Source organism: Octopus bimaculoides, chromosome 2 (genome assembly GCF_001194135.2).
Source record: "Octopus bimaculoides isolate UCB-OBI-ISO-001 chromosome 2, ASM119413v2, whole genome shotgun sequence".
NCBI lineage: Eukaryota > Metazoa > Mollusca > Cephalopoda > Octopoda > Octopodidae > Octopus > Octopus bimaculoides.
In genome coordinates this window covers 103,018,105-103,030,770 of record NC_068982.1, presented here as the reverse complement: position 1 = coordinate 103,030,770, position 12,666 = coordinate 103,018,105, and the positions used below count along the sequence as shown (strand labels likewise).

Genomic DNA, 12,666 nt, shown 5'->3' with positions numbered 1-12,666 from the left:
ATATATATATATATAGATGGATAAGGTTGCTAGATATAGACATACACACACATATATATTATATAGATAGACAGATGATAATGATATTTCAGTTATGTATGCAGCAATGTGCAAGCTAATTAACTGATTATCATTTTTTCTCTCTGGAGATAATTCTCATTATTCAGAATGCAACAATATGTGACACAATGATACGACAATAATTTCTGTATGAGTCTAACTGGACATAGAGATCTCAATTTCTGATTGCATGTAATGCACACTACAAAAATATGAGCATCATAACTGCATATTTTATGCACAGTTCTGACTCACAATGCACACAGTGCACATGTAATTGCTAGTTAAATTTCTACAGGTACTCCTTAAACCTTGTCAGGTACTTATAATATTAAAGTGCGTGAGTGTATATATATCTATATTCAATATATATAACTTCCCAGTAAACATGAACTTTATTAAAAAAATTGACTCTACACCAAGTAAATGTTCTGTTGTTTTTAAGAATAACATTTTAAATAATGACCTCAATTTAATGCACACATACATAGTATAATGGGTGTATTTTATATAAAATTATATACAAAACAACTGAGCATGATGCTTAGGTAGAGAATTAGATTTATTTTTACAATGTGTGTGTATGTATATATATGTGTGTGTGTGTATGCGTGCATGTGTGTGCGTGTGTGTATATGTGATCATCACCATCATCATCATCTTCATTTAACATCCATTTTCCATGTTATGTGACTGCCTGGTAAGAAACTTGCTTCGCAACCATATGGTCTGAGGCTCAGTCCCACTGCATCACACATTGGGAAAGTGTCTTTCTTCTACTATAACTCTGGGCTGACCAAAGCCTTTCGAGTGGATTTGGTCGACGGTAACTGAAAGAAGCCTGTCATATATATATATGTGTGTGTGTGTGTGCCAAAACTGCTCGAGACATTTATGTATATATATGTGTGTGTGTGTTTGTTTCCCACGACCGCTTGACGACTGATGTTGGTTTGTTTACATCCCTGTAACTTAGCAGTTCAGCAAAAACAGACCAGTAGAATAAGTACCAGGTTTATAAATAAGTAGTGGGGTTGCAGTCCAAAGACTAACATGAACTTTGTATTCAGTATTGAATATTCTCATCAGTTCACTTGTTAAAATTGCTTTAAAATACCTTAATAATAATAAGCGTGATACCTTATTATTAATAATAATAATAATAATAATAATAATAATAATAATAATAATAATAATAATAATAACCTTTCTGCTAAAAAGACAAAGCCTGAAATTTTGGCGGGAGGGGACTAGTCAATTACATTGACTCCAGTGTTTCACTGGTACTTAATTTATCGACTCCGAAAGGATGAAAGGCAAAGTCAACTTCAGTGGAAATTGAACTCAGAATGTAGCGACAGACGGAATACTGCTAAGCATTTCGCCCAGTTTGCTAACAATTCTGCCAGCCCGCCACCTTCATAATGATAATAATAGTAATCCTTTCTACTATAGACATAAGGCCTGAAATATTTTGGGGCGGGCTGTTGTTGATTACATTGACCACAGTCCTCAACTGGTACTTAATTTATCACCCCACCCCCCACCCCCAAAGGATTAAAGGCAAAGTTGACCATGGTGGAATTTGAACTCTGAATGTAAAAATGAATGAAAGCTGCTGTTAAGCATTTTGTCTGATATGCTAAGAATTCTGCTGGTTCACCACATTAACTTGTTTGAAAATAATAATATTGGTTTAACACACACACACTCTCTCTCTCTCTCTCTCTCTATCTCTCTCTATCTCTCTCTCTCTCTCTCTCTCTCTCTCTCCCTCTCCCCCCCTCTCTCTGAATGTATTTTATGCAAAATTATATGCAGGACAACCTGACATATTTCTTCACTACCACCCTGCAACAACAATAAATGTACCCCTAGGATCCACACACTCTTTCTATTCTATTCTTCCTCAGTTATCAGGGTCACTTTAGGCATTTAACCTTGAAAATTTATAAGGCAATCTTCACTTGTGCTGTTGCCACAAAAAAAAAAAAGGCATCCAATTTATTCTGTATAATGGTTGTAAGAATGGACATCCAGCCATAAAAAAAAACCCTACCAAAATAGATACTGGGTATAATGTAGGTGTCAGACTCATCAGATTCTGTCAAACTGTCCAACACATGCCAGTAGTGAAGTCAGACATTAAATGAAGATGATGATGATGACCACACACACACACACACATACATTAATGTATGCATAGATATATGCATATATGTCGGCTGCATATTGCTCCCCTCCTTTCTTTGCACTACCTATTACCTCTTCCCCTAGAACCTTCCATCCCTTATTCACATTGCCCTCCCTTACTTCCCCACACAATGGGATCATGAGGTGGTCTGACTTACAGGAAATTGTACATCCCACTCCTTAATGTAACGTTTCTCCATATATTTAAGCTTCTTAATATTAATGATTAAGGTGGTGAACTGACAGAATCATTAGCATGCTGGGAGAAATGTTTAGCAGCATTTTGTCTGTCTTCATATTCTGAGTTCAAATTCCACTGAGGCTGACTTTGCCTTTTATCCTTTTGGGGTTGATAAAATAAGTACCAGTAGAATACTGGAGTCGATGTAATCAACTTACCCCCTCTCCCGAAATTGCTGGCCTTGTGTCAAAACTATTATTAGTACAGATTGACTTATTTTCCCAACTCACTTCCTTTCTGCGTCTTCATGTATCTCTCTCTTCTGCCTTACTCCATCTTAACACCTCACATATCTGCTATCATTCTCAACGCCTTCTCATATCTGTCATCATGCCCCACTCAAGATAGCTACCCTTATGTACCTCTACATCTCTCTTCCCACCGCTCTTACATCTTGCACATCATATTTGCACATCTTATTCCTACCTCCTGGTCCACCGCCCTTCCTGAGCCACTTCTATCTCTTTCACCTTACCCCCTCTTGATGTTCATAGTGAGTGATGAACAATTGTGGAGATATGGTTGATGGGAAATATAAAGACAGTGGGTAGGGAAAGGAGAAACACCAGCACCTGAGGCTAAAGAAGGTCTTAACCCACGTAAGGTGTTGTTATGTGTTTGACAGGATAGGAAAGTTTTAGTCCACCTTGAAGTTTTAAAGTCAAACCAAACGATAAAAAAGATCTACTGTGAGCAGCTTGAGTAGCTTAAGTCAGCACTAGAAGAAAAACAACCATCTTTATTTTTAAGATGAAAGGTGTTTTTCTATCAGGATAATGTTTGGCAACACACAACGAGGATGAAGTTCCAAAGGTTGGAGTAGTTGAATGGGAAGCAATGCCCCACCCACCCTATTCTCTGGACATTGCTCCCTCTGATTATCATTTATTCCACAGTCTTCAAAATTATTTGGACAGAAAAAATATGAATTCTGTAAATGAGGTCAGAACAGCATTGGAGGAGTATTTTTTGTCACGGACTTGTGTATTTTGGAAAAGGTACCTTGCAAGTCTGCCAGATAGATGAAAGAGAGTATATTTTTGATTAAAAAAGAACTTTGTTTATCTTAATTTTAAAAAATAAAAAAAAATATACAAAAATCGCATTATTTATGAGATGACCCAATATATATATATATATATATATATATATATATATATATCATCAGCAAATCATAAATCCAAAAGAAAAGCACACTCTTAAGTTACAGAGCAGTAGAGTAGATAGTTATGGCCTGTCTATGGGGTTACCTAGGGTTTTGCATCTAAAAACCGCTTAGCTTTACAATATCTTGTCATACCCTAATGGTTAGTGGCCTATAACATCTCTTCAAAGTGGAGGCACAGACAAAGGAGATGGGTCAAGCACAAGAGATTATTGCCCTTTTCTGCTATCCACAATCCGCCCAATGAGCTTCCGGGTCCCAGGATTTCAGTAAATCCTGAAGTGTAAGCAGGGTCCAAAGACTTCCATCCTGGTATTTAAGATGTTTCTCGGGTTGAAAGAGTTCTTTAATCCCCTCTCCTGTTCAGCCATGCACACTTGCAATGCTTACTCCCGTTAATGTAGGGGCTTGGTTTTTCTAGGATCGGCCATGAGATTACGTGTGGATTTGCTTCATCCTTCAGGTGCCACATGTGGCTGGCCAAGGACATGGCATATCTCTCTGGGATCCTAAATGAGGATCTGTGGTTCGAGAAGTGCTGCTGTTACTGGAACATTCAATGTAAATTTGAATGCTGCTGCTTCTGTTGATGTCAACGCTGCTACTTCTGCTGTTGTTGTCGTTTTTAGTGTCTCTGTTGGTGCTACTATAGCCATAGACATTGCTGTCAGAGCTGTTATTAGTGGCTGTTGTTGTTATTGTTATCATTATTAGCATTATCATTAGCAATGGTGCTGCTGCAAGTTGCAACCATTGCTATTAATACCACCATTCCTGCTACTCTAGTAGTTGCTAGAAAAGTTGGTGCTGCTATTAGGGTCAGATACCACCTCAGCCCCATAAACGACTCCCTTCTGTAGAAAAGGCATAGGCAGAAACTCCATAAGATGTACCCAGTGTAAGCTATGGACACATAAGAGGTACAGCAATATCAAAGGAAGGCTAACTGAGAAGATAGCTTTTGTGTGTGGCAAATGCTCAGGAGCAATAGACACTGAAAACGTGCAGAGAACAGCTTCCATCACATTTCAGGGGGAAAACTAGAAGTATTTGATAGCTTCCGTTACCTAGGGGACTAAGTCAGTAGCAGGGGTGGATGCTCTGAAAGTGTCGCTGCTAGAATAAGAATAGCCTGGGCAAAGTTCAGAGAGCTCCTACCTCTACTGGTGACAAAGGGCCTCTCGCTCAGAGTGAAAAGTAGACTGTATGACGCATGTATACGAACAGCTATGCTACATGGCAGTGAAACATGGGCCATGACTGCTGAGGACATGCGTAAGCTTGCAAGGAATGAAACCAGTATGCTCCGCTGGATGTGTAATGTCAGTTTGCATACACGACAGATTGTGAGTGCCCTGAGAGAAAAGTTGGATATAAGAAGCATCAGATGTGGTGTGCAAGAGAGACGACTGCACTGGTATGGTCATGTGTTGCGAATGGATGAGGACAACTGTGTGCAAAAGTGTCACACCCTAGCAGTTGAGGGAACCTCTGGAAGAGGTAGACCCAGGAAGACCTGGGATGAGGTGGTGAAGCATGATCTTCGAACATTGGGCCTCACTGAGGCAATGTCTAGTGACTGAGACCTTTGGAGATATTTTGTGCTTGAGAAGACCCGGCAAGCCAAGTGAGACTATAACTGTGCCTATGCCAGTGCTGTATAACCAGCCAATTTAAGAGTACCCTTCAATCATTGGACAATAAAGTATGCTTGTGAAGATCTGTTGAGGCAAGTGAAATTGCTGTCGTGGCTGATGACAGTACCGCCTGATTGGCACCCATGTCAGTGGAATGTTAGAAGCACCATTCGAGCGTGATCATTGCCAGGGCTGCTGACTGGCTCCCATGCTGGTGGCATGTAAAAAAAGCACCATTTGAGTGTGGTCGTTGCCAGTACTGCCTGACTGGCCCTCGTGCTGGTGGCACCCACTACACTCTCGGAGTGGTTGGCGTTAGGAAGGGCATCCAGCTGTAGAAACTTTGCCAGATCAAATTGGAGACTGGTGCAGCCTTCTGACTCACTGGCCCTCAGTCAAACCGTCCAACTCATGCCAGTATGGAAAGCAGAGTTAAAAGATGATGATGATAATGATGATGCTGATATAAACTTTATTGACATACACAATGTGTGTGTTTTGTTTGTTCACCGTCTCAAAATATTGGTATCCATCACTCCTGAATGGAATCTGGAGCAAGTTGTCTCACCTGACTGTGACTTGCAGGTGTTTTGACACCCAGTGCAATGAGCGAGTTGTCCTTCAGGTGCTTTATTATGGCAAACAAGTGAAAAACAAATGTGTGGTCAATAATGTTTACAACACTAGCGCTGCTTATAGTTTGTTACTAAATTTAATCTTATGTATGTATCATTGTGGCATACTAGCAAATAGTTTTTACATGATATACATATAGTCATAGACTGGTGATTCAGTTTATCCCTAGTTTGATTCAGGTATGTGATGTTGATAACCCATAAAAATGGTAAAATATCAGTATCCATCAATCTTGAATGGGATCTGGAGCAAGTTGTCTTGTCTGTCTATAACATTCAGGTGTTTTAACATCCAGTGCAATGAGAGAGTCATCCTTGAGGTGCTTTACTGCATGGAACTGGCAAACAAACAAAACACATATATTGAGTATGTATGGTTGATAATGTTTACAACACACTAGTAATGCTTTTAATTTATTACTGAATATGTATTTGTGTGTGTGTATGTGTGTGTGCACACATGCATGATGTATGTATGTGTGTGTATATATAAATAGATATATTTTAGTTTGTTATGCTATGTGGTTTGTGCCTAGTGACTGCAGAGATGTTATAATTCATTATTTAGCATATTCTCAGCACAAGACACTAATAGTAGCATAAAAACACATATTATGTCTATTAAATAATACTTATCTCTCACCAGATGGAGTACTATTTTTGTTGATCTTACTACCATGGAACAGTACATTATATATATATACAACATGGTGTATATTAAAAACGCTAATAAGATTTAAAGTAGTTAAACTACAGTTTTTATACTTAACTCTGTATAACTTTAAATGTATGTGAATACACGTTATTCTCCACATTCATAGATTTTGTAATAAAAGCTGTCTGGAGCATAAATATTTCTGAATTATTTATTCAAGCTTAGCATACAAATTAATTTAACCATTACATTTAAGTTCTAGTTTGTGTTTGATTTAAATAGTTATGTGCTATATATTCTTCATATGAGCAAAGAGATGAAGAGTTACTTGTCCTTTGATTAGTGGTCAACAAACTGAAACACATTAGAAAAATCTCCTTTGTTTTTCTGTGTATGATGAGAATAAAAAGATGGATTCTCATTGGTCATATTTCTACATTGAAAGGCTTAAAAATTGCAGTTTTAACTACTCTAAATACACACAAACACACATAGACGGTCCTTTGGAGAATTAACCTGATGGTTTTTAAAGTGGAGATAATTTGACTAACAGAGATATTCATTTGTGTTGAGCATATATATGACATCATTTCAATAGTTATGAAGAATGGAATATGTGACATCATACTTATTGTGATCAGGATATTTTTTAAGTGTTGACTTGTTTACTCATATCCAGTAAAATTTTCAATTGCATTTTAATGGGGGCTACTATGGAAAAGTATTGAGTCAAAATATGATATTGTTATGGATAGAAAACTTCATATTAACTGGTTTAGTATTGGAAAAGAAATTTTCACATCGTGTATACAGTGTCCAAACACTAGAATATTAAAATTGTTATGTGGGTTGCTGTGAACAGACTTCACCTCCCAACATTGAAGCATGATGCTGTACAAAGCATTTCGAATCACAGTGTTTAAGTCTTCTTCCTTATTAGTTTATGATTGCGTACAAAATATATTAACTTGACAGAGAAAGCTGAAAGTTTGCAGAAAACATATTCTCATTGTGGGTAGATAACATAGTATTTTCCTTATATTGATATTCATTATCAGCATCACTATTTCTCTTCTATTTTGTATACTTTGATCTCTTCTAAGTCTAACCAACTAAAATGGATATACTGATGAAACCTTAAAAGATAGAAATATGTCCATTACTTGTTAACAGTTGGCTTTAAGAATTAAATCCACTCTTAAATGTATTGTTTATTTTATCCTCTAAAATTTGGACGTTGAAATTTTTGGAGTTATCTCCCTTGCTTGTTTATAGATTTCTAAACACAATTTAGAGGGAATAATTTTACTTATAATTGTAAGGACACTCTCAGTTAATTCAAGCTTTTCAAGTCATATTACATACTTGAGACTTTATTATACATTTACTTAGTATGCCCCTCTTTTTACCTCAGTACTTCTCCTTAGTACCAGTGTACACCCATGCGGACCAACTATCTGCTTCCTTGAGTAAGCTTCAGTTCTCTACACCAGAATTTAACTTAAATTACTTATAATTAATTCTAACCACTTATTATTTTATTCACCTAGTTTCTATTACCAGCTGCATGATCATCCATATTAAGACTCAACGATTATACCTAATCAAATTCTTAAACTGATACCCATTCCTTCCTTTCCCTTTAGATTCATATTTCCATAGTTTAAAATTATTTCCAAATTTTAAAACTAGACTCCCACCAATGTGACTATTCTCTTTAATATTGCATCCTAGTTACTTCCCTTCAGTTAATTATTTTTTTTCTCTTATTCTCTATATTAAACTCTGCACATCAAATCATAAATAAGTTCTTCACATATACTTTTATCTTTTACCTTATCATACTGGGGCATCGCCCTTGAAGGGTTTTCTAGTCAAACGAATCGATCTCAGTACTTATCATTTTAAGCATGGTACTTAATCTATCGTTCTTTACAGCTGAACTGCTAGGTTATGGAGATGTAAGCAAACCTACACCAGTTGTCAAGCAGTTGTGAGGAACAAATACCCCACCCCGTCTGTCCATCCGTCCGTCCGTTCGTCCGTCTGACTGTCTATCTATCTATCTATCTATCTATCTATCTATCTATCTATCCATCCATCCATCCATCCATCCATCCATCCATCCATCCATCCATCCACACACACAGTACAATTATTTCAGTTTTCACCTACCAAATCCACTCACAAAGACATTTACCCAGAGTGCTATGCAGTGGGACTGAACCCGGAACCATGTGGTTGGGAAGAAAGCTTCTTACCACACAACCATGCCGAAGGAGACCTGGCCAAAAGGCTTGCAATGGAGCGGGCTCTGCTAAATGCATGCAAGGTGGCAGGTGGTGGAATGAAACCATGTGATAGATTTAGTCCTGCAACCAATCTGTTCTTGCAGTTTTGTCAAATGCTCCCCTTGATTTGTACTCTTTTAATGATCCTGAATGATGAAAAACAGAATTAACCTTAGGTGGATTTGAACTCGGAGTGGAGAGAATCAAAACAAACTCTATGCAACATTTTACTGATGTCTGCCAATTTATGATACTATCCTTCATACATTTATATCTTGATCCACCAAATTGGAAACCGTTCTTCTTCTTCTTCTTCTTCTTCTTCTTCTTCTTCTTCTTCTTCTTCTTCTTCTTCTTCTTCTTCTTCTTCTTCTTCTTCTTCTTCTTCTTCTTCTTCTTCTTTCTCTGTGACGTTGTTTGTTCTGATGTATTTCAGAATTTCATTGACATTTTTGGTTTCTTGGTTCAATTTCCACTGATCAACCTTTTTAAGGTTGCAAATAATGTCGCTATCGTTCTCCTGTAGTCTTGCCTTTATTCTGTTGTAGATTGCCTTTTGTTCATCTGTCATGTCGCCATTAGTTTTATTGTCTTCTTTTAGATCATCTATATGTCTCTCATCAAGTAAACTACCACTGCTCCTTTCCTGTGCTATGGGATTACTCTTATTAATAAGAACTGTATTTTCATTGTTATCTCTGCTGCTATTTTCCATGACCTGTCTTTTGATAGCTTCAAGCTCTACTTCTATGAACCAACAATTTTTTCTTATTGCTCTAGCTTGATCACATAGTCTCTGTTCTGTGAGTTGAAACAATCCCTTTTCTCTCCAATGATCATACATACGTTGTCGGTAACCCCTAATTCGAGCATCAGTTTCATCTACTGGGCTGCTCAGGTAGTAACACTCCATGACCACAGCATTAATTTGCTTGCTCCCTCTACGCTGTGTGTGGTAGTCTCTTTCTGGACATCAACAGGCTGGAGCCAGACCAGAATCTCTGAGCCTACCAGGTGTAACACTGTCACCATCATTGGCTTCAGTTTCATTACCACCGTTATTCACAATATTTTGTTTTTTCATTGTCACTCATATGAGGTAGCGATTATCAGGTTGCGCAATTACCAGTGTTTTTATTGTGACACCTTCTCTAGATGTATCATTAATCAGCCCATAAGGTGGCCCCACCCGTTTCCTTTCATTATTATTATCATTATCATCACTGATATTACTGATATTATTGTTTTTATGTGTAGTAGCAGCAGTGGTTGCAGCAATTATTATTATTATTATTATTATTGCAGTGAGTTGGCAGAATCATTAGCATGCTGGGTGAAATGATTACCGATATTTTGTCTGCCACTACATTCTGAGTTCAAATTCTGCTGGGGTTGACTTTGCCTTTCATCCTTTTGGGGTCAATAAATTAAGTACCAGTGAAACACTGGGCTTGATGTAATCGACTAGTCCCCTCCTCACAAATTTGAGGCCTAGTGCCTCCAGTAGAAAGGATTATTATTATTATTATTATTATTATTATTATTATTATTATTATTATATTTTGTTGTTTTTTTTATTAGCAACAAGTGTCTAATATATTGAGTATTATGCAATGCCAAACTGCATAGGAAAATATAAATGGGATGATTTAGATTGAGTAATAGGAGAAGATCGACAATAATAATAAAAACACCACCCACTACACTCTTGGAATAGTTGGCATTAGGACGGCATCCAGCCGTAGAAGCCATGCCAAATCAGACTGGAGCCTGGTGCAGCTCCCCTGCTTACCACTTTTCAGTCTAACTGTCCAACCTATGCCAGCATGGAAAATGGATGTTAAATGAAGATGATGATGATGATGAATGAAGTAAGAAATGAAAAAGATTCCTAAAATAAGGAAACAACTACATATGGTGATTCACAGTTTTCCTTGACACAACCAAAGATTTCCCTGACATACCAAAGGCCAGTGTCTTCTCCCAATTTTTATCAGCAACCTACAGCTGCATAGCTAATGTGGGTCCATTTAGCAACACTGATTTTTCCACGCTCCTGTTTCATTAAATTTACCCTTGCTACTCTCATCTTCTTTCATAAGTAGTAATAACAATACTCGGATCTTTTTGGTTTGACGGGCAACACTTGTTTTCTTAACGAAACACTTTCAAACTTGGGACACTGGTAGAATGTGTCTTATAAAACAACTTTTTCTCTTAGCCTTCTTAACAAAAAATTGTACATCGCAAGTTATTTCATGTTAAAGTTGTCGTATTTCTGTAATTTCAATTTCAATGTAATTTCAAATATTTATCGAAATAAGACAATTTTTAACATGAAATAACTTCGAATACAAAAATTTTTATCTGTTCTATAACACAAAATATACAAGTATACGAAGTTTGAAAGTGTTTCGGTACCAAAAACACTACATAAAACATAAATGAGAAATGTTGCCCGTCAAACCAAAAAGATCCCAATACTCAAAATGTGATGATAGAGGAGATAACTGTTTTAACAAATAAACAACATAAATAAAGAACAGAAAGGAAAGAAATAACGAGGTAGAAAATGGAGAAAGGATGGTAATGGAGGAAGGGGAAGAAATTAATAGAAAATGGGAAGAGAAAGAAAAGTTAAAAGGGATGTTTCTTAATGGCATTTTTTAAAACGATCTTCCTAAAATAAAACGTCTGTTTCAAACACAAAATTTCATGTCAAAAATCTTGCCAAACAATTACAAAAATAAATAAATAAAATAATTAATAATTAGTGGGCTTAACTTTAATAATAAAGTTTAGAGTCTAAAATATAAATCTAATTCTAAAGGTGGTGGAAATAGTTCTAAATTGATATTTGTTTGTCCTACAAGCAAGTGGTTGTGGAGGACAATTCTGAAGTCAAGACTGTGATCATATTCAAATTGAGTAAAATAGTGCAAGTAGGTCACAGGGAAAAGTAAATGTGTGGTATTTTTGGAAAAAGAGTAAAATAGGTGTAAAGGATTTCTAATTTAGTGAATTAGTGATTTGATAAAGTAATAAATTGGTGAAACTGCTGAATAAATTGATAAAGTGGTGAAATTATAGAAAAAAAATCAATAAAGGTTAACAGCTTTAAAAGAGGAATTGGAAAAACTAAATTTAGGATAGGAGATGTAAAGGTGATAATAATAGCAATAGATGTAGGAAAGTCAATAGTAATGATGATTTTCATCATAAAACTAAGAGTTAATGATACACGAGTGTAATATCAATATCACAATAATATAAGAGTAATACAATATTAAGAATGGAGGGTGTAACAGCAATATAAACTTTCTCTAACAAAAATATAAAACTAGAAACTTTGGTTCAATGGGGTTCTGTCAGGAGAGGAATATAGCTTTTAAAATATTTGTTTTATGATTTTTGTGATTGCAGGGAACAATCTTTCATATTGTCTTCTGAGGCCTCTACCAACCAAAGTCCAATTGTTATCCTGTCTCTAGTGTAAAGCTTGACATTAGTGAGAATATTCCAGTTTCGGTTGTATATTCTTTCATTCTTTTATTTGTTTCAGTCATTTGACTGCGGCCATGCTGGAGCACCGCCTTTAGTCAAACAAATCGACCCCAGGGCTTATTCTTTGTAAGCCTAGTACTTGTTCTATTGGTCTCTTTTGCCAAACCACTAAGTTATGGGAATGTAAACACACCAACATCGGTTGTCAAGTGAGGTGGTGGAACAAACACAGACACACAAACATATACATACATTCATATATATATATATATATATATATATATA

General features: G+C 36.4%; 1 protein-coding gene across 2 annotated transcripts in view; it reads left to right on the top strand.

Annotated features, from left to right (window-relative positions):
* The window catches only part of LOC106872342 (xaa-Pro aminopeptidase 1), a 79,624-nt gene that overhangs the window by 1,706 nt on the left and 65,252 nt on the right, over positions 1-12,666 (top strand). The gene's annotated exons all lie outside the window — the stretch shown is intronic.